This window comes from Mus caroli, chromosome 4, assembly GCF_900094665.2.
Source record: "Mus caroli chromosome 4, CAROLI_EIJ_v1.1, whole genome shotgun sequence".
Taxonomy (NCBI): domain Eukaryota; kingdom Metazoa; phylum Chordata; class Mammalia; order Rodentia; family Muridae; genus Mus; species Mus caroli.
Window position 1 is genome coordinate 132,111,315 of NC_034573.1, and position 22,009 is coordinate 132,133,323.

The following is a 22,009-nucleotide window of genomic DNA, read 5'->3' on the forward strand; positions in this document are numbered from 1 at the left end:
CACCCTTGGTCACATGTTCTTCTGGGAAGAGTCTGTTTAATAGTCCTGACCTCTTAAAACATCACATCAAGGAAGATACAGGCAGAAGCAGTTGCGAATCTCACCCCCCAACCCCGCCCCGTGTGAACCGGGATAACGTCTGGAATGCTGTGAGACAACATGCAGTGGGGCTATGTAGATGTGGTTGTACTGGGTACCTGGACACTGCACTTGGGACCCACAGCTCCCATCCTCCTCCTCCCATCATGGGTCAGTGGGCCACTCCATCTTCTTTCTTGCTCTCAGCCAGAGAAACAGAAGCTATGGATACGTGACCCTAATAAGGAGTGACAAAAGGGCTCTAGGAAGACAGCTCAGTCAGTAATGATCTTGTCATGCCAGCTTGGGGACCTGAGTTCAGATATCAAGCATAAAAAGCTGTGTGGCTGTGTACATCTGTAATCCCAGCCTTGGGGAGGCAGAGACTGGAGGATCCTAGATAGAACCCACCAACCAGCTACTCTAGCCAAATTGGTGAGCTCCAGGCTTAGAGAGAGAACATATCTCAAAAATAAGGTGGAGAGTGATTGAGGAAGTCACCTGACATCGACCTCTGGCCTCCATAACCACACACACACACACACACACACACACACACACACACACATACACACACACACACACAAACGTGCAGACACCTGTGTGGCTGTGACCTCTAACATGTGTATGAACACACACCGAGATGGTAGTATCCCCACACTGGCATGTATTACTTGCTGTGTATCAGGCTATGTCTTTCAGATCTTCATCCTGACAACCTATTCAGACATACAGAGACATTGAACCTTCACCCGAGGTTACAGAGCTAAGAGCTGCTGGGTCCCACTCTGGGCCTGCAGGGACTTGATATCCTGTCAACTGTTTTGAGAATTTCTTCCTTGCAGCTAGCTCGGCAGTGTGCCTTCCATGTTGTCCCCAAGTGGATGCCACTGTTTTGGAAGGCTCTAGAAAGTTAGAAGATGAGGTGTAACTAGAGAAAATAGACCACTTGGGGGTGGGCCTCACGTTCCCCATGCCCCTCCCCATCCCGTGTGCCAAGGAGGGAGTGGCTTCCTCTTCTACCATACTCATGAAAAGGGTCACTGTCACAATGATCTTCTAGGTGCCACTGTGATGGCTGCACCTAAAAGTGCTGGCTCCTTTCTTCTCACAGCTGGGACCTCACACACCCCACCTTCTGAACAACCTTAGGTTGTTTTGTATTGACGGTGAATACCTGTTTCTACTGCACAGACAGGGCATCCCCAGTGGAGGCCCTGGACCCAACAGCAGGTATGGCCAGGAACTTGTGAGAACTGTAGATTACAGGGCTCCATTCAGACTGAGTCAGATCTTGGGGGGTGGGTGGTGGGGGTGGTGGTGGGCAGCAATCTGTACTTGAATACGGGCGTGATGGTGTGAGTGTCCATCAGAGGTGAGATGTTACCTCTCCTACCATTGTGGTTCTGAGAACTGCTGGCTTACCTTTGTTCTGTTCTGTTTGCTTGCTAGAGGATTCTCTTTCAGCCTCAGTTTCCCCACCTGTGCCACTCTGAATGTCCATGGTGTGTGTGTTAAGTATATGTATGTATGTATGTATGTATGTATGTATGTGTGTGTGTGTAAGTGTATGTAGGTGTATATATATACACATGTGTAAGTATGTATGCATGTATGTGTAAGTATGTGTGTAAGTGTGTGTATGTGTACATGTATGTGTGTGTAAGTGTGTGTGAGTATGTGTATATGTATGTGTAAATACGTGTGCATGTATGTGTGTATAGCTGTGTGAGTAAGTGTGCATGTAGTGTGTGCACGTGTGTGAGTGAGTGTGTGCACACGCCTAAGGTTGATATCAGGAATCATCTTTATTCTCTCTTCCATCTTATTTGCCGTGGCATTCTGCTATATCTCTGTAAAGCCCAGATCTCACCAATATGGCTAATCTTGCTAGCCAGCTTGCTCTGGGAATTTCTTATCTTCAAGTTCTTAGGCTATAATAACAGGTGGGCTACCACACCCACCCAGCATTTATGTCGGGGTTTCGGGGGATTTGAACTCTGGTCCCATATGCTTGCACAACAAGCAAGCTAACCACTGAGAAATCTACTCAGTCCCTCCCCACCGCTGCCTTGCTTTGAGAAGAAATAGAGTCCTGCAGACAAAGCAGCAGGTTGGCTAGCGCTGCTCTGCAGTGACTGGTGAGGGTGAGCCTGTGAACTGCCTGCTTAGCATTCAGGAAGCCAGGGTTCTGTCTCCAGCATTTGAGAGTTAGCAGCGGGAGGCTCAGAAGTTCAAGGTCACCCTCAGCTACACAGGGAGTTCAAGAACAGCCTATGTTATATGTGACTCTGCCTTAAAACAAAAGCAAATAAGAAATACCTGTGGCTGGAAACTGTTGGCACCTGACGGTTCTTCTGAGCTCTGTCAACTTGTATTTTCCAGTACCGTGCCTCTCTCAGCTGGGGTGGCCAGTCCTCAGGTCACCTGGGATTGAGGTTTCAATGGAAGACCCTCATCTCACACCCAGAGAAGGCTTCCTCAAATGAAGAAGATCTAGACATACTCTTCCAGCAAATGGCAGCCCTCCAATCCCCACACCTAGGACAGGTAATTGTTTGGCAAATGCAGAAATGCACAAGAATTTCCCTCTCTGGCAAAGATGCTCCGTGCCACAGCCACACACAAGGCCTGGACAGGGAAGCAAACAGTTCTAATCTGTATCTGTCGTAGCTGCTAAGCCTGTTTATAATGAAGTACTATCCAAGTGCTCACTGCACAAGGCATCTCTGCCGTCCGGTGATTTAAACGAACTCTGTTAAGCTCAAACAAACAAAAACCTATAAAGAGGGATTTCACTAATTCACTCTAATGACCGGGAGACCTATCCAAATTGCTACATTATCAAAGGGTTGAGAAAATAATTTTAAAACGAAGGAGCTGGGAAACATAAGTTCACTTTGTTGAACCATTGAAATCCTTGCCCAATGAATTATAATGTATCCAGAGTCAGGAGGACATGGCTGGGCTCTCGGGGTGGCCAACATACCTAGGAACCCAGGAGATGTGTTCTTAAATCTTTCTGTTACCCAAACTCTGCTCTCTCCATCTGCGGGAGAAAATGAGTATGGGAAAGATCTGGGAGTCTACCCATGTGAGTGTCCCCAAAGCTTGACTCCCAGGCTGGTGCAAGAATAGGCAAGAATGGACTATAGCTTAGTTGATGGAGCGCTTGCCTGGCAGGAATGCAACCATGGGTTCTATCCCCAGTGCTCAGTGGTAAAGACAACTGACTGCTCTTCCAGAGGACCCGGGTTCAATTCCCAGCACGACATGGCAGCTTAAAACCGTCTGTAACTCCAAGATTTGATACCCTCATGCAGGCAAAACACCAATGCACATAAAAAAAGAGAAGAGTTTGGGTGGAGAGAGAGAGAGAGAGAGAGAGAGAGAGAGAGAGAGAGAGAGAGAGAGAGCAAGCAAATGTGGACATTCTTTTTCCCAGCAGGAATTCTGGGTGCGCCCCTAGCTGTTTCCACGAACTTTCTATGTGGTTCCTAGCCAACTCACAGCAGAGTGAACCAGGTGACCGGGACTTCTGGCTTGAAGTTGGCAGCCAGCCTGGGATGCCCTGTTTGCTTTAACAAATAGTTCCAACTGGGACCTGGGTAGGAGGTGTCTGTCTTCCTCCTCCAGTCTGGGACATTTGGGCAGTGCTGGCTTCCCTGAGAAAGGGCTCTTCTTCCAGCCCTTTACCAATCAGCGGGCAGGCAGGGGCTATGCAGCAGAATGTGCACAGCGTAGCTGTGACTGTTACCCAAACAGTCATCTTGGTAGTAAAGCTGAACTCTGAGGGTCTTGGAAAGACATAGCCAAGCCACAGGTAACATCTCACCTAAGGGAGACTATATGCTTGTGCACTGTGACCAAAAGAGTGAGTCCCTGTCAATGCATGGACAGGAAGAAGCTGGAAAAGCAGGAGCCTGAAGGATAAGGGACCTGTAACCTTCTCCAATGAAGGTGACTGTGCCTGCAACACCCTTACTGGGTTCTCCCCCAGGCAGAGAGGCCACAGGGGATGTGAGATACTTTCTGCTCAGCTCTGCTTAGCTCTTGCTGGTTTCTCTGCTTGGCATGGGCTGCCCACCTATAGATCTCATCAATGGCTTTGGGATACTAAATGCACCATACAGGTACAGTGCTCATTCTGGTCCTGCCACAGAAAAGTGTCCGATCTCAATTGTCAATAGTCTGTGGCCCAGGGGGCAATGCTCAGGTAACATTCTTCCTAGACTATTCTGATGTCATTCTGTGATCACTGCTAGATTTTGGCTGTACTGTGATTCATGCGTCATGAACATTTATTGAGCACCTACTGTATTCCAGGTACCTTGTGGTAATACAGAACTTCACTCCTTTAATCCCAAGTGACTGTGAGTAAGACCCATGTGGAAGGTGACCCAGGGATGGATATTTTTGTTTGACCCAAGTCGTTACATGTTTGCCTTTCTGAATGAATGTTGGATGAGTTGTTAACACTTAAAAATGTAGGGATCTCCCTACAAAGCCGGGATCCTTGGAGACAGCCTGCAGCCCTCTTGGATAGAGCTAGGGACTTGTTTGGGAAGCAGGTGGCATGGGATTCTTCACAGATGACCTTCCAATCAGTGCAGGAAATAGCCATGTTTCTCTTTCACTGGCATGTCGACCCTTCTGACAAGCAGGGGCTGGGGGTCTGTATGTTAGAGAGCAGCCGGTTCCTTCTTCAAATTCCCACTAAACACCTGGACTTCACACAGAGCTGCAGGGGGGCAGTGCTCCTTCCCAGTCACCCCCGAACTACAGGCACACCATGATCAAGCTAACCATGACAGCAGCTGCTCAGTTGCCACTAACCCTGGCACTCCCACACATCTGTACCTGTGGCCAATTCACCTGGGCATGCAGGTGTTTGAAGATGTTGCCTCAGCCTTAGACGACCCCCCCCCACTTCAACATGTACTTCACGATAATACACCCCCCAACGTGGGCCTTTTGTTGAGTCAACCTCTTTCTATCATTTCTAATCCCTCCTGGACCTGTAGGGAAGGCATCATCTCAGAATTTGCAGAGAAGACTGTTCACGAACCTACCTGTGCAGGAGAAAGGACCACATACTTGTAGCCTGGCCAGCAAGTCACATAGGCACCATCCTAACCTAGCTAACCGTTTTGGCTAGCTTTCCTGTGAGGCTGTAAAATGCCAGTGGCCGGGAGTCCCATAATCTCTCTGAGTCAGCAGAAGCTCTCAATCTTAGCATTATTACATTGACTCTAGAGAATTCTCTGCCATAGGGCGCTGTCAAGGGGGAACTGTGAGGGTTTTAATGTCATCCCCACTAGAGACTGCTAACATCTCTCCCCTCTTTCAGTTGTGACAAACAATATGTCTCTAGATATTGCAGGAGGTGGGAAAGCACTAGTAGATCTTCAAGCTGGTACATGACCTGAACACAGGTAATAATGAGGTGCTTTCTAGGTGGTGGGTCGATGGGGGGATAGGAGTAGAAGGAGATTGGGTAGGAAGTATGTGGACAAACCAATATATAAATACATGGCACTGAGAAGGGAGGGAGGGAGAAAGGAAGGAAGTGAAACAAACAAACAAACAAACAATGCCAAGCCTCAAGGCAACTGAAAAAAAGAGTGAGCGATGACTGTAAAATCTTTGAATTTTTTTTTTTTTGAGAGCACCGGGCTCCAGTCTCAAATTACTTCTCATGGATACCACGAGTTGTTGAAAGTAAAGGGCATTTGTCATAGATTTATAATGGGATCAGAATGACACGGTTGGGGTCCTTACAAAGACCTGGCTTTCCCAACGCAGTCTGTCTTCGAGATGCCAGTGTGGTCTATTTTGACTATTCATTCCTGACGCCGGGCCTACTTTTCCACCAGCTGACCCTCCCTGCGCAGACCTTATTTCAGCTCCAGACGCTCTGCAAGAATTTATTTAAAGCAAAACCATGAAAAATACATTTTGGGGGGAACCGCAACGTGTAGGATGATTTTCTTCTTGAGGGTATTAGGTCCTCTTGTGACACATCCTGTGGGGCTGCCCGGGGTCAGGTAAGAGACACCCCCCCTTTTGCTGAATGAAGTTGAGAAGGTGAGTGGAGGGTTCAGCCACGCCAGCCAGCGAGCTATAAGCATCACGAACCGTGTTATACAATGTTCTTCCTTCCAGTGTTGGAGGATAAAGGCTTCATTTTAGACCCCACAATTATCCTCTCAGGAAAAATAGCCCCAATCACATTTCGGAAAATAGATTCAATCAAATGTTCTTTCTGCTGCTGCTTCCACAGAATACACTCATCAAGGCCAAGTTCACTGAGCAGGGACAACGATGAGGGTTTGCACCAGCTGACCCACCCCCACTTGTTTGTAGATGGATTTGTAGTTCTGGGGTAGCTGACCCTCCTCCCCCCAGGCTCCTCACATACCCATTTGAGTTTGAGGGAGTAGGTTAAAAAGAGACTGGTTAGTTTCTCTTCCCCTGGTCCCTAGTCCCTGCTCTTCAGCAAAGCAGTCGCAGTAGCGAGCCATTGCCAGCACCCATTGGGAGCTCAAGGAAGCAGACTCCCAAAGCACTTGCCCCCAACATGATTAGAGGTCTGAGCTGCCCCCCACCCAGGCAAGAGTAACGTTTCTTCCAAACATGAGAGGCAGCATGGAGTCAGAACCCATCTCCAACAGTTTCCTTCCCAGGAGTCCGTGCAAAGCAGAGGCAGAGGAAGGAGACCCACCACCCGGAAACGCCAAAGGCTCCTCTTCCTGGGTCTCGATTGGTCCTTTATGGAACCAACAGTTTATCTTTTTTTCACTTCTTTTTTTTTTTATTAGATATTTTCTTCATTTACATTTCAAATGCTATCCCCAAATTCCCCTATACCTTCCCCCCATCCTGCTCCCCAATCCACCCAACTCCAGCTTCCTGGCCCTGGCATTCCCCTGTATTGGGGCATATGATCTTTGCAAGACCAAGGGCTTCTCCTCCCATTGATGGCCAACTAGGCTATCCTCTGCTACATATGCAACTAGAGACAGAGTTCTGTGGGGTTCTGATTAGTTTATATTGTTGATCCTCCTATAGGGTTGCCGACCCCTTTAGCTCCTTGGTTACTTTCTCTAGCTCCTTCTTTAGGGAACCTGTGTTCCATCCAATAGAAGACTGTGAGCATCCACTTCTGTATTTGCCAGGCACTGGCATAGCCTCACAAGAGAGAGCTATATCAGGGTCCTGTCAGCAAAATCTTGCTGGCGTATGCAATATTGTCTGGGCTTGGTGGTTGTATATGGGATGGATCCCCAGGTGGGGCAGTCTCTGGATGGTTCTTTCTACTGTTTCAGCTCCAAACTTTGTCTCTAACTTTGACAGTTCATCTTAAGGATGCTCTGCCCTGGCGTGCGCGCTCATTGCTCCCTAGAGTAACCTTCTGGGTATTCCAGGCTCAAGGGTTTCAGAACCGTGCCCTGGGGGGGGGTAGGTTTGCTCTCCTGCCACCCACCTTCCCGCTGCACATGCCCAAGTGGCATATGTGGCTGTCATATGCCTGTCTGTTCTTAGATGCTGTGGCCCTCCTTCTGCTCCCACTTTTAAATATTTGTGGGAGACAAGGTGCTAATGAGCCAGGGCGCTACCCTTTGACTTGCATCCTCCTGAGATGCTGCTCCCGATCTCCTCAGGATTCCAGGGTGAAGCATCCACCCCCTCTGCAGGCTGAGCAGGGGTGGGGGCGGGGCTCTTCTGTGTCTCATTAGATCAGCTCCTGTCATGTGCCCTCCCTTTGGGCTGCAGAAAGCAGCCTGTGGAGACCCGTCAGATAACCTGCACTCACTGACATCCATCGATGCTACTGATATTCCTTCTTCACAGTTTGTAGGTTTCCAAAGCAGACTTCCTTTCAAAGACATTTTCCATGATAAACCACCTTCTCGGCATGAAGCTCTTGAAATAGACAAGAAAGATGATGCAGGGGCGGGGTGCTGGGGTATGGGGGGGTGGCCTCTTTCCTTCTGCCCAGAGCTAAGCACTCCTGAGCTATTTCCTGGTCTTCTCTCTATGCAGTGCCTCTTGGTTGTGGCCTTTGAGTAAGCACTGTCATTCTGTCCCTATGATGTCATGCCTGCTTTCTTCACGTGGGCTCTTACACTTGGCTCTATTTTCCATGCCACCATGACAGCAGGCAGATGGGAAACAAGGTCCCACTGGGAAAGAAATTCGGGCTGCCTCTGCTTCCCTGATGGAATGCGCACACTTTGGCTGGGGGAGGGGTGGCAGTTGACACTGCCCTGCCAACCAAGAGCTAGGAGCACCTGCAGGCTGATGGGAGTACCTGGAATCTCACCTAGCCTTCCTGGCAGTGCTGTCCCAAGGGGTTCACCTCCAGGGACCAGAGTCAGGGAGAGGGGCAGAAGTCACAAGCGGTGACTTGAGATTGCCTCTTTTCAGTCTGAGTTTACGCCAATGTGTACAAGTCAGAAGAGGGGGAACAGGAAGCAGTTGTAGCTTCTGCTGGGACAGATCGGGTGACACCAGGCCCCATTGATTCCCACAGTGTGGCAGTTTCCTAGGTAGAAGCAGGCCCTGGGGCCTGCAGACTCCTCATGCTCCCTGTCTGAGGACCAGACTGCCAGGGCACTTAACCACCCAGCGCCTGGCTTTGCAAGCCTGCATTCTAAAATGATGTTTTATCTCACCTTTAATCTTTAAAAGTATAAGGTGTGTGTGTGTGTGTGTGTGTGTGTGTGTATGTGTGTGTGTGTGTGTGTGTGTGGGGCGCGTGCGCGCACACATAAATATACATGAATGTGGAAGCCAGAGGACATGTTTGGGTGTTATGCTTGTTTGGTTTGTTCTGAGACAAGCTCTCTCAATCTCCTGGAATTTGCCAAGCATGTGAGGCTGGTGACCATCCTATATACCTGTCTCTCTGTCTTCCCAGAGCTGTACTGGATTCTTTTATATATGGGTTCTGGGGATCAATATTGGGTCCTTAAAGCAACTCACTTACCGATCTATTTTCTCAGCTCACAATCTTACTCGATCTTTTACACACACACACACACACACACACACACACACACACACACACGTTTGGTGTGCATGCGTGTGACAGATGTGTGCCTGCCACAGTGCATATGTAGCAGCCATAGACAACTTGCAAGAGGAGGTTCTCTGTTTCTCCCATGTGGGTCCCAGGGATTGGACACAGGTCATCAGGCTTGGCGGCAAGCCCCTTTATCTGCTGAGCCATCTTGGCAGACCTCTTACCAGAGGCTCCATGAAACTCCGCTGCCTCTCCCTAAGCTACAAACAGAACCGGACTGCGCCATCTCTAGCATGGCCTCCAACCTTGGGAACAGGCCAAGATTCTTTGAACTTAAGGTGAATGATCTCTGTCAGAGGATGGGGAGCAGGCAGCGCGGGAACTTAGCCTTGCTGCAAGGTGGTCTAGTACGGGTTTGCAGGCGGGTTCACATCTCTTTGCTTTCCTCTCACGCCACGTTGCAATTGGCTGCGGGCTGTTTTGACCATTATTTTTTCATGCAACAGGGAAAACTATGCCCCGGGGTCTGATTATTAAAATATGTTACTCTTCTATATTTAAATAGTGGAATGACTTTTTCCAAGATTTAAAGTGAGCCAGAGCGAACACCTACGACTCACAGGGAAACGTAATCCCCGGCCACGGGGAATGAGGACCGTGGGCCTGCTGCTCCAGACTTTGAGTGGCAGAAGCTTGTGGAGCAATGACCAGGACCCGACCCCCCCCACCCCCCACCCCACCACCCGGCCTCGGGCATCTCCTTACTTATCCTTTGGCTTCTGTCTCTAGTCTATGAGGACGGGAGGAAAGGATTTGAATCTCTGAGAAAGGAAACCATCTGTGGGTAAGCTTTGTCTGCCATGATAGAGTGCTAACACAAAGTACAAGGGGGCCATACTAAGTCTTTCCCTCCTTAAATTACGTTTGCAGTTATTTCACAGCAGCAACAAGAAAAGTGACCAGGGGAGGAGGTGACAGTGGGAACCCAGTGTAGAAACCAAGTGTGACAATTCTCTTGAATGCTTGTCCTCTGAAAATGGCCACAATGAGGAATTAGAGTGTGAACTACCCTGTACTGTTGTCCCAGGTTAACTCTGGTTCCCAGTACATGTGTGCACATGGGACGGATGGGTACTGATGCAGTCTTCAGTGGAAAGAAGGGAACCCAGCTTGAGTCTCCCATGGCACCAGACGGGAGGCCTTGTCTGCCTGCAATGGAGCTGCTGGGCTCGGAGCAAACCCCAGTAGGCCCAGGCGCCTGAAACCTGGCAAGGCAGACAAAGCGGCTCATTAGGCCATAATTTTATTAAGCAACACTTCACATAGTACATAATTTTCAGCTTTTAAATCTAAAATAGAAGGGATGTTTTTAAACTTGGTTAGAGCAACAGATTGGGTTTTTAAAAACATAGCTGCTTCAGGGCCAACACAGTGAGGGCATTTCTCAAAGAACCTTCCAAGGACTTCTAGACTGTAATCTAGGCCTGTAATCTTCCACTGGCACTGGATGGAGGGGCACAGAGATGAAGGCTATGTTACAGAGACGGGTCTCCAGCTGGGGCTGTATGCCTCCGGTTCTCTGACCTCACAGGGAAGCAGAAGCAAAGGATTCTGGGAGTCAGCAGCATGCAAGGCTGATGCACAGCAGTGGACCTACTATGGGAAGCACTTGGCAGCTTTGGGAAGGAGACCTTTACGTCCCATTCCTGGATAGCGCAAAGGAATCAAAGGCACAGATGTGTCATAGTGTTCAGTGGGCATCGAGACTGTCTACCCTCTATGTTACCCACAGAATGAGGATAGAACAGTAGGGAGACCTGAAAATGACAGGTGGGGTATCTAAGGGCAGAGGAAGTTGCTTAGCCACTCAGTTTTGTGCCAGAGCCATCAAAGCCCCTCTCTGCTCTGCTCACAGATGGCCTCTTTTCCCCAGGGCATCTGGACTACTGCAAATAGACAATGGCCACAGTCCCCAATGTCCCCTACAGGGAACATTTTCAGATACCCAGCTTCAAGGAGACGTTTGGCTACTCAAAGTGTTGACGTTCAACATTAATCTTTAATGTGGCCAAAAACCATTAAGCTGATGTGTGTGATGCTACCCATCTCTACAGCAGGCCATTTCATTTTCAGCTTGGAGAGTGGCTGGGAACTGTCCCCAGAGAGAGTTCCTAGCTGCTTTTTGCTTCAAGATTTTAAAGGGAGGTCCCTTCCTCTTGCCTCAGCTTTTGATGTTGGGCCTTCTGGTGACTAAGTGTCCCAAGCAGAGTACCAGTCTCTGGGGCCTTGGGATTGGGGGTGATGCTTATGTAGCTGTCCAGGCAAGGGGGACTCATAAAGGGCATCTGGCCAAAGAGGGCTTGAAAGTGTCTTGGGACACCAAAGACATCTCAAAGTGGCTCCATCCCAGTGTCTGTGGTGAGCAGTAGCATGGAATGATGCCAGAAGGGTAAACCAAGGAAGATCTAGGAAGATAACACCTGAGAATCCCAAATGTGACATGGCTCCATAGGAGATGGGCTGTCAGGGAAGATGCAGAGTGGGAGGGGAGTAGAGTCTGCAAGTGATGTACTGCAAGAGGCAGGGGCACCTATGGAAGGATGCTGCTAGCCATTCGTGGAAGAGTAGAATAATGAGGAGGAGGAGGAAGAGGAGGAGGAGGAAGAGGAGGAGGAGAAGAAAGAGGAGGAAAAGGAGGGGGAAGAGAAGGGAGAGGAGGAAGAGGAGGAGGAGGAGGAGAAAGAGGAGGAAAAGGAAGAGGAAGAAGAGGAAGAGGATAAGGGAGAGGAGGAAGAGGAAGGGGAAGAGGAGGAGGAAGAGGACGATGAGCATGAATAAAGATTATTCGTGAAGCATGCTCACCCCTATCCTTCCAAGGTGACTCATATTGCAGTCACCTTCCCTGCCCAAGCAGACACACTTATTTCCCACAATCCTTTGTGGTCAAGCACGGTTGACAGAAATGGACTTGGGGACATTGGATGAGTCTTCCTGTGAATGATCAAGGTTCACATGGCAGGGACAGTTCAAGATAGAGTGAGGAGGATATTCTGAGTACTGGTTGTGTCGTATTAGGCCATCCGGTCCCCATGGCTACCTTGACACATGCACATGCAACAGCTGGAGACAATAGAAAGGAGAGATGCAAAGCGAGGGAAAAGAACGGTGTCTTCTTATGGAAACCTGTGACCACCACCAGCCTGTGGTTCTGTATCACGGAGTGGGTTCTGTATCATTGAGTTTAACCATCTTCAGGTCAGAGATATTTGTTTAAAATAATCTAGAAGTTTTCTAAAAGCAAACCTTGGCCAACCTTTGCTGTTTGAGCTATGCAAATAAGGTTGGGATACCCACTGTTCGAGACTTCCTGGGGAATGCTGAACCCTCTTTCTCTCTCTAGTTCTTGTTTTAGCATCCTTGGCCTGGTGTCTGGTTCACAGAGCATGCTGTCTATGACAGTTGTGCTTATACCAAACATGTATACCCTTGCTTTTGGTGCTGAGGAGGGAGCTTGGAAACTTGGACACATCTAAACACATCAATTTACCCCTGAGCTACACCCCAACCTTGATACTTGTTTCCTAGTTCCCACTCACTAAACAACACAGACAGGGAGTCATTCCTACAGCCTTTGCATTTGTATAGGGGACCATACTCCACTTGGTAATGGTCACGGAGGACATTTGGGAGGACACACAGAGGTCACCTGCAGATACTGCCATCTTACACAGGGAACTTGAATACCCTCAAGTGTTGGTATCTGTGGTGGAACCTGGAACCAATCTCCCTGTATTAGTCAGGGTTTCTATTCCTGCATAAACATCATGACCAAGAAGCAAGTTGGGGAGGAAAGGGTTTATTCAGCTTACACTTCCATGTTGCTGTTCATCACCAAAGGAAGTCAGGACTGGAACTCAAGCAGGTCAGGAAGCAGGAGCTGATGCAGAGGGCATGCAAGGATGTTACTTACTGGCTTGCTTGGATGTTACCTAAGCCCTTAGAGGAGCCTAAGAAGATCGTGAGTTGCCCAGACATTGGATGGTTGGAGTTTGATTTTGCTTTTGATTGTGACTGTGCCCTGATATTTTTCCCTCTTGAAGGAAGAAAGTATTTTAGTGGAACCCACAGTTAAAAGACTTTGAATTTTAAAAGATATTGGACATTTTAAAGGGATTGAACTTTTAATATGTAAAGACTGTGGGACTTTTAATGTTATTTAGACCTTGGGGATGAATAAGAAAGTAAGGGTTGAGGCTTAATAGTGATGTGTTTTTGTGTCAAGTTGACAAGGGGTCAATTGTACTGGCTGGTTTTGTGTGTCAACTTGACACAAGCTGGAGTTATCCCAGAGAAAGGAGCTTCAGTTGAGGAAATGCCTCCATGAGATCCAGCTGTAAGGCATTTTATTTTTCAATTAGTGATCAAGGGGGGGAGGGCCCATTGTGGGTGGTGCCATCCCTGGGCTGGTAGTCTTGGGTTCTATAAGAAAGCGAGCTGAGCAAGCCAGGGGAAGCAGACAAGTCAGTAAGAAACATCCCTCCATGGCCTCTGCCATCTGCTCCTGCTTCCTGACCTGCTCGAGTTCCAGTCCTGACTTCCTCGAGTTCCAGTCCTGACTTCCTTTAGTGATAAACAGTGGTTTAGAGGTGTAAGCCAAATAAACCCTTTCTTCCCCAACTTGCTTCGTGGTCATGATGTTTGTGCAGGAATAGAAACCCTGACTAATACCCCACCCCCCACGGACACTAAAGATGTGACAGCAACCAGGTCTGACAATGTTAAGAGTATATTATCATTCTGTCCCAACAGGGAGTCACCAGCATGAAAAAACAAGTGTGCCCCACCCCCAGGGCATTTCTGAAGCAGGATGCAGCTAGTTACATCTGGCTCAGACCCATGAAGGTGGTCAAGGGTGGGTATATGCAGGATGAAGTCCTACAAGGGAATGTCTGCAGGGAGATGTTTGGGGTCCTGTTTCACTTCTCAGCAACATCTGAAGCGGGGAAGAGACGACATCATGGCCTCACAGCCTCTAGTTGCAGAATAAGTCAGAAGATGAGTATATCAAAAAAAAAATCAAGAAAAAGGACTGGGGAGATTTGTCTGTGGGTAAAAGGCCTGCTGCACAGCATCAGGACCACAGTCCCCGCACCCTACATGAAAAGCCAGGAGGGACGGCATCTGCTTGTAACCATGACACAGAGAAGAAACAGGAGGGTCCCTGTGGCTTTGTCGAGCAGGCAGCTTGGATTAACTGATAAGCTATGGGCCAGTGAGAGGATGGATACACAGGCTTACACACTTACACACACACACACACATGAGAGAGAGAGAGAGAGAGAGAGAGAGAGAGAGAGAGAGACTTCTATATAATAAAGCATTCATACACAATGCTCTTTAAAATCACCTTCTATGTGTGCCTGTGTGTGTGCATGTGACAGAGAGAGAGACAGAGAGACAGAGAGACAGAGAGATATCACAACCCCTTTGGAGGTCACATATCAAATATCCTCCCTATCAGATATTTACATTACAATCCATAACAGTAACAGCTATAAAGTAGCGGGACATATAATTGTATGGTTGGGGGTTGCCAAGACATGAGGATCTGTCTTAAAGGGTGGCAGTGTTAGGTAGGTCGAGATCCACTGCTCTGCACAAGTATTCAGTATTTCAACTAAAAGCAAGTATTCAGCGCATCCAAACTTGTTCTGACTGGTACCATTCAAGAATCCTCCTGTGAACCCACTGATGCCCACCATCCTGTCCCAGAAGGCTTAGCTAGCACCTGCTGAGGGAGATGGTGGGAGAGAGGAGAAAAATGCAAATTACGGGAAGGCCCGAGAAGCTCCCACCAGCAAGAGGGATGCTCACATGAGCCGTGTCTCCTCCTGCTCTATTTTAACTTGACAGTTTGGCGATCACACTCGGGTTTGACAGGGAACTGTGAAAATGTTCATTTTGTCTTCCTCAGACTTCTAAATCCAATCAAAATACTGTTTATTAAAATCCATGGCGCTTAGCAGAAGCTGTGGTGTGGCCTTAAGAAAAGCTGACCCCAGATCACTCCTATACTATTTCTGAAGTTGGCTTCTCAACACCAGGCTGAAGAGATGGCTCAGTGGGTTAAAACCCCTGACCTGGATTTGAACCCATGTAAAGCTGGTGGCATGACTGTAATCCCAGAACTCCTATGGGAAGATGGAGGGTGAAGGTGGGGAATCCCTGGAAACTTTCAGGCAAAGACCATGGCTGAAACAAAGTAGAAGGGGAGGGCCAAGACTCGAGGTTGTCCTCTGAAGTCGAAACCCGCAATACAGTACATGTGCCCACATGTGTGCAAGGGAGTGCACCACACACACACACACACACACCCCATACATATATGCATACACACCAAACCCAGGCAAGGTAGCACATGCCTACTAATCCTAGCACCAGGAACTCAGAGACTCAGGGCGTAGGGGCTGTGAATGGGATCCTTGGGGCTTGCTGGAGGCCAAACTGATGAGTTCCAGGTTCAGTAAGAGATTCTGTATCAACTGTCAAAAAATATGGTGGAGAGCAATCTAGGGAGATATCCAACAATGACCTTTGACCTCCACACACACATGTTCATATACACACAGATGCACACACGTACAGAGAAACAACATAGACCTTTGGGTACACACACCTATGAGCTGGCCTGCACTTTGTACTCCAGCTTCTTCGTCTGTAGAGGAGAGCAACTGCCTGGAAGTTTCCACTCCACCCCACTCCCGCCCCAAGAGAAATCCAGCCAGCGCCAGAGAGGATGTGGGCTCCAGCATTCTCACACTGTCTCGGGTACACAGGCTGAGGTGACAAGCTGTGATGTATGCCACCTGGAGCCTCATGTCTTCATGTCACCAGCAAGCCGTGCAGTGCCAGCTGGAAGCTTTGGAATGAGCCTCCCTAGGTGGAAGAGCTGTGCGGCAGGAGGGAATTAGACCCAGAGGACAAGCAGCTAGAAGGGGAGGTAGAATGGGGAAAGAGAGAGAGATGGAAAGGGGGAGGGGAATGGGAAGGGGAAGGGAAGGGGAAAGGGAAGGAAAGGAAAAAGGAAACTTCAGGTATAGGCCCAGGCCCCNAGGGGGGAGGGGGGAGGGGGGAGAGACTGACACTGAAATTGATTGTCAGCTGCAGGGCCACAGAGCCACCTGTAGGAGCTTTCTAAAGGCTCATCCCCCAGGTGCTGACACATGGGTCCCTTCTGGAAATTTCCAACCTGAGCTGGGGAGACGGCTCAGTGGGTCAGGTGGTTGCTGCTTAAGTGTGAAGACCCAAGTTTAGATCCCCAGGACCCACCTAAAAAGCCAAGTGTGGCAGTGTACACCTGTAAGCTTGGTGTGCTTAGGGGCAGAGACAGGAGGATCCCAGGGACAGCCACCCTAGCCAAAATAATAAGTTCCAGATTCAATGGGAGACCTTGACTCAAAAATATAGGGTAGAATGTGATAGGTATAGACACTGGTGCGAACCTCTGGTCTCCACATACATATACACAGGCAAGCATGTCTACACCCACATGTGCAGCACCTATACATTCCTGCAACACAGACATACATACATACATACTACACACATACATACAGTGGGTTATGTGGACATATGTAATTGCAGTGTCTATGCTAGCCCACATCATCTGATACTTGTTTCTATTCACCTGGCTCTCTCTTCCTGGTGCTAAGAAGGATGCAGCTGCTCCACCCTTTGAGTCTCCAGATGGGGCACAGTTCCTAGTAGCTGCCACTGATGTGCTGGGATGGACTCTGATTGGATGATGGGGCCATCGCTGCACTAACAGCAGAAGTCAATAGAAATAATGATACCATTTAGCCTAAGTCATCGGGTGTGCAGAAGGATGCCGGCCAGGTAGGAAGGTGTGCTATGAACTTCAAATCCTAAGGAATCGAAAGACAGACTTCTGAACTAAAATTAGGGGCTATTTTCAGAAAAGCAATGGATTGTGGGGTGTTCAAATTCCATAACCACCCAAGATGTAATGGCACGTGATTAGGTCAAAAAAAACCCAATGACTTACATTATTTCTATCCATACAGATATTAAACTTAATCCAGTCTTTGCAACAAACTTTCAAGACAATGTGTAGCATTACCTTCTAGTCTACTGAGGAGAAAACAAAGCCTCAGAGAGGTTAAGTGTCTTTCTTAGGGTCACACAGCTGGAAAACACTCGTGTGTGCATGTGCGAGCACACATACGCACATGCACACATATACACAACTGGTCACACCCTAAGTGACCCAGAAGAAGAGAGAAATGGTGAGTTTTCCAAGGAAGCAGCTGCCACATTAACGAAGCACCTTTTAGGATGTCAGATTGGGCTGGCAAGATGGTTTCAGTGGGTAGAGAGGCTTGCCACCAAGCCTGATGACCTGAGTTCAATTTCCAGGACCCATATGGTGGAAAGCGCCAACTCCTGAAGTTATCTCCTGACTACCACACATGTACTATGGTATGTCTGTGCGCGGTTTCTGGGTTTGTCACGGGTTAACAACAGACACACGACGTGTTGGTGGCGAACCTGCAGCTGACATGGGTGAGTTTCTGCGATGCATTCCTATTCCTCATCTCCAAGTGGGGACCATGGGACCCGCCCTCACAGGGTGGCTGCTGAGAGGGAGGCAGATTTGTGAAAACAGACCGAGAAAGAGGCCCAGTATTCTCCGAGCGAATTCCATTTACATGTGCATCTGAGGGAGCCATTAAACCACAAAAAACACCCTCGTTTTACTTGGGACAATAAACGAAAAATCTTTTGACATTCGAGGCATTTCGTGTCTCGGAGCTCCGAGAGAACAGTTCCATTGAACTTGAAAGGGGTCTGCAGCATAATTCACGTTGCATGTTATGAAAGCGTTTCTCTCTCACGTCGGGCTTTATCTAAATTTTTAAACAAGGCCTAATTTACAGGGCCCAAACGACTTGGCAACTTTCCCACAATCTCATTGAAAAAAGTCCTGGCTGCCTATAGGCCGTGGGGACCTTGAAAGGCCGCTTTGTTTCGGGTGCCAACTTGAACCAAAATTACTCTGGCAACCAAAGGTCGTCTTTTCAAACAAATCTTAAGAATCTGCACGCACACATGGTCCACAGAGCTGCCGTGAACCCGGACGCCACCAACCGTAGCCCAGGTGTAAAGGTTCAGACTCTGTGGCAGAAGGTGAGTGTGTGTGTGTGTGTGTGTGTGTGTGTGTGTGTGTGTAGAGGTGGGGCGGCGGGGGGAGTCCATCCCGCTGGAACAAAACAGCCCAGAGACGGTACCAGCTTTGTTTTGGATCCTTGGTATCTATATATAAATCAGGGATGATGCCATCCACCTACAGTCCCAACTCAGGAGGGTCAGAGTCATGCAGATCGTGGGGATTCAGTGGCCAGGCTGTGTAGCTCAACCGGTGAGCTCCTAGTGCGAGTGAGACTCTACTCCCAAAATTAAGGTGGAAGGTGAAGTGATTGAGGAAGACACTTGACATCAGACTCTGGTGTGTCAACACACACACATGCATACACACACACACATTCACACACACACACACACACACACACTCACACACACACACTCACACACACACATGCACACACACACTCACACAATGCACACATGCATACACACACATACACACACTCACACAACACACTCACACACACACTCACATGCACACACTCACACACACTCATACACTTATGTGGGGAGGGAGGGAAAGATGTAGAGGGAGGGAGGGAGGGAGAGAGATAAAGAGAGAGAGATAGAGAGAGAGAGAGAGAGAGAGAGAGAGAGAGAGAGAGAGAGAGAGAGGGGAGTCACATTGCCACCATCTGTTGGATACATGCNACATGCACACACTCACACACACTCATACACTTATGTGGGGAGGGAGGGAAAGATGTAGAGGGAGGGAGGGAGGGAGAGAGATAAAGAGAGAGAGAGAGAGAGAGAGAGAGAGAGAGAGAGAGAGAGAGAGAGAGAGAGAGAGAGAGGAGTCACATTGCCACCATCTGTTGGATACATGCCTAGCTCCACATTCTTACCCAGTCTGCACTCTCTGGCCCAGATGCCCCTCTGACCTTGACCTGTTCCTCTATTGTGACACTCTTTCCTTCCCCCTCTTACTAAGTTAGAGTCCCATAGACCTTCTTACTTTCCTCCGACATACAAGAAGGCTGCAGTTGCATAGGCCTTTGTGCATACTCTCCCTCCTGTCTTGATGTTTGTTATAGATTTGGGCTCAGGCTTCCCTCTGTCATCTGACCTGGCTCAGAATGAACCCCGGGTCCCATCTCTGTCTCCCTTCCTTGCCTGTTTGCCTCAGTTTCCCAGATGCTCTGTAAAGCACCTGCTTTCTGCATCTCTCACTTTCTCGTCCCTGTTTTGTCCCCAGGAATACGGGGAGGGTTTCCATCAGAAGTGACCAACAGGAGGAACATTCAGAGACTCGTGGGGGTGACTGAAGGCTGAAAGTGTCTCTGATGCAGCTTCCTGTCACTCAGCCTGTAGGCAAAGCTGCTGAGACCAAAGCTGGATCCAAACTCCTCCTGTCTTGGTGATCCTGAAGTCCCTGGGCAGGGAATGAGCCCTTGAGCTATCTGGACCTCTATTTCCCCATATGATGAATAGGTATGTTATATATCATGAGGGCTGCCACGAGCTGTGTGCATCAGGACACTTAGCCCAACAGGAAGTGCCCCCCCCCAAGGCCAGTTGATGGTTGCAGGCCTGTGTTTGCACCCTCCTTTAGCACTTAGCAGAGGCTTCTGAGTAAACTTCAGGGGTGGTGACACGCGGTTGACAACCTGGGTCATTGAATCATGTAATGTGTGCAGGCAGCTAGAGAGGCACGGCACAGAAGGAACCGTCTCTCTTGACATCCTCAGCACCCTCCGTGGGGCCAGGTTCCTGAGCTCAGCTAGAGGAAGGGCAAGACAGGAATGTGCCTGTGCCAGGCTTGCCCCACCAGCTCAAGCCTGCAGTCTAAGAACATGTGGGTCTAAACCGACTTGACCCACCAAATGCCTCCCAGAATCTTTTGGGTAGCAAAAAAGAGACGCACAAGACAATTATCAGCACTGAATAGGGGTGGGGCCTGCAGGGCACACAGTAGGGGCTCATCAAGATTCCCAGGTCACATTGATCCAGCTCCTCACTGCCATTTATTCCCAGGGCAGCCAGGACATCTAATTACTGAGAGAGGGTCTGACCCTGGGAAGAATCACACAGCATACCTCGCAGACCCCCGCCCTCTGTCACTTCTACTAATTGCCTGCCAAACTGAAAGACTTTTTAAAAAAGGACGGGCGATAATTGAAATTTCACATAATTACATCTGAAAGTAACGCTTTCAGCTTCCCCAACTTCAGTCAAAACTCTGTCTTGTCAAAATAGTCTCAGAGTCCCACCTTCCCTTAAACAGAGTCTGCTGAACTGTATCACTAAGCATTTTTTTAAAGCTTCTAAAATAAGCGAAGCCTCTTTGGGGCTTTCTTTTGGAAGGGGATTTCTCTAAGTGGGTTTTCGTTTTGTGGGTTCCTTGCTTTTAAATGGCTTGTGTTCCACCTGTGACATGTGCTGTCTCTGCCTCATTTTTAATTACAATCGGAACGTTATCCCTGGGTGGTTCCAAAATATGCGGGGCCACATAGCTCATCGCAGCTCGTCCCCTGAAGGCTATTTCGTGGGTTTTCTGATGCTGTCACCCTCCGAACACTGACTGGATACAGGCTGCATGCTGAGGAAGGAGGCGGGGAGGGCCCCAGAGAGGCCTCCTGATCGGTTGCCTGGTGCCTCCTGCTGCTAACTCCTTCCATGCTTACCACCTGGGGTGGGGCATTCTCCAGGTGACACAGGTTGGGCACAGGCAGTTCACTGTAGTCAGGTTCCCGGCACAGACCAGCAATTACCTGTGAGATTTCATTGGAAAAGCCAGACATCACCTCACTGAGAAGCCAAGAGTTCCTGTTTGTTCAGGTGAGGTTTGGAGGAGTCGCGTCTGGGGAGAGAGCGGGTGGGGGTTGAGGGGAGGGAAAGAGAAGGTTTGGGGGCTTCGGAGTTTCTAACCCACTCGATAATGATGTCTCTGGGAATTGCTGCTCATAGTGGTATTTATCCCCACAAAGCTGAAAGTCACATTCTGAAGTTGCAGATGGGGGCCAGTCCTGTTGAGCCAGGGCTCCCCCATCCCCTCACCCCCCACCCCCGCAGAAAAGAATCACCTTTGTTTCACAAATGAGGTCTCTTTACCTAGTTCTGCGTTCATCTGCATACTGTTCTGGTCATGCAAGGCCCCTGGAGGCTTTGTAGAGTCTTCGCAACTTTGAAATAAAAAAAATGTATAAAGAACAGTAGGGCTGAAGAGATAGCTTAGTCGTTAAAGTGTGTGCTATGTAAGCATAGGGACCTGAAGTTCTAGCCCCAGCACCCATGTAAAAAAGGCCCATCATGGCAGTACGCACTTCCTAGCGCTGGGGAGCCCATTGGTCTGCCAGCTAGCCCAATCAGTCAACTCCAGGCCAGTGAGAGATCCTGTCTCAAAAAAACCAAGGTCAATGACTACTGAGGAATGACAGCTAAGATGATCCTGTCTTTTACATGTGTACACACACAGAACATGCACACATGCTCTCTCTCACACACACACATACACACACTCACACACACAGAGCATGTACACACATACTCTCTCACACACACACTCACAGAGTGAAACAGAGACAAAGGCAGAGAAAAGGTTTACTGTATGCTCTCTCACACACACAGAGATACATACAGGGCATGCACACACGATCTCACACTCATACACAGCAGAGAGAGAGAGAGAGAGAGAGAGAGAGAGAGAGAGAGAGAGAGAGAGAGAGAGAGAGAGAG

The 22,009-nt window shown here is 48.8% G+C and overlaps 1 protein-coding gene and 1 long non-coding RNA gene across 3 annotated transcripts in view; both read right to left on the reverse strand.

Annotated features, from left to right (window-relative positions):
* Kazn (kazrin, periplakin interacting protein) overlaps positions 1–22,009 on the reverse strand; it is a 978,630-nt gene that overhangs the window by 325,602 nt on the left and 631,019 nt on the right. The gene's annotated exons all lie outside the window — the stretch shown is intronic.
* The window catches only part of LOC110292438, a 5,451-nt gene continuing 4,165 nt past the window's right edge, over positions 20,724–22,009 (reverse strand). The window contains exons 2-3 of the long non-coding RNA XR_002377714.2: positions 21,386–21,456; positions 20,724–21,134 (exon numbers count right to left, since the gene is read on the reverse strand). This is a non-coding gene — a long non-coding RNA (uncharacterized LOC110292438). The remainder of the gene's footprint in view (positions 21,135–21,385; positions 21,457–22,009) is intronic.